Genomic DNA, 926 nt, shown 5'->3' with positions numbered 1-926 from the left:
CTGTCACATCCATTCCTTCAGCATTTTTCTGATGTACCACATTTGTACCGCATTTTTTCTAGTGTACCACTTCTTCTTGTCTCAACTGCTTGTTCTCCACGTTTCACTTCAGTAGAAGTCTACACTCCACATAAAGACCTTCGTAACATGATGACAGCACAATTTTCACTCTACAGCGAAGTGTGCGCTGTTATGAATCTTCTTCTGTTAAAAAAACTAAACTCCTCCCGAACAGGCCATGAAGGCCCAACGGCACCGACCGGCCGCCGTGTCATTCTCAGCCCATAGGCGTCACTGGATGCGGATATGGAGGGGCATGTGGTCAGCACACCCCTCTCCCGGCCGTATGTCAGTTTCCGAGACCGGAGCCTCTACTTCTCAACCAAGTAGCTCCTCAGTTTGCCTCACAAGGGCTGAGAGCCCCCCGCTTGCCAACAGCGCCCGGCATACTGGATGGTCGCCCATCCAAGTGCTAGCCCAGCCCGACAGCACTTAACTTCGGCGATCTGACGGGAACCGGTGTTACCACTGCGGCAAGGCCGTTGGCCTCCTTCTGTTAAGGTGGGAAGAAAATAGACGAGGTTATGGGGGAATTGTATCTGTGAGGTAATAAAAAAAAACTGAGTGAACGGATCAACGAACAACCTGAACGGGTGTCATCGAACATCCGCCCAGAACAAATTAAACGAACATTATAGATCAAAATGAGATAAAAAAGTTGGCAGAGCACTTGCTCGCGAAAGGCGAATGTCCCGAGTTCGAATCTCCGTCCGGCACACAGTTTTAATCTGCCAGGAAGTTCGACAAAATTTCTTGGGTGCCAAACTGGATTTTTTTTGCTTGTTTTATCTATCCTCCTATGACGCGTCTCGCCTTGTATATGACATCTTCAGATTGGCTTGCGAGAAAAAATACAACGTTTCATA

The 926-nt window shown here is 48.3% G+C and overlaps 1 pseudogene; it reads right to left on the bottom strand.

Annotated features, from left to right (window-relative positions):
• Positions 1 to 429: 429 nt before the first annotated feature.
• Positions 430 to 547, bottom strand: LOC124558509 (annotated as a pseudogene).
• Positions 548 to 926: the final 379 nt, after the last annotated feature.

Source organism: Schistocerca americana, chromosome 1, assembly GCF_021461395.2.
Source record: "Schistocerca americana isolate TAMUIC-IGC-003095 chromosome 1, iqSchAmer2.1, whole genome shotgun sequence".
In the NCBI taxonomy this organism is placed as follows: Eukaryota; Metazoa; Arthropoda; class Insecta; order Orthoptera; family Acrididae; genus Schistocerca; species Schistocerca americana.
Note: the sequence above shows the minus strand (reverse complement) of the source record. Positions and strands in the feature narration are given on the sequence as shown.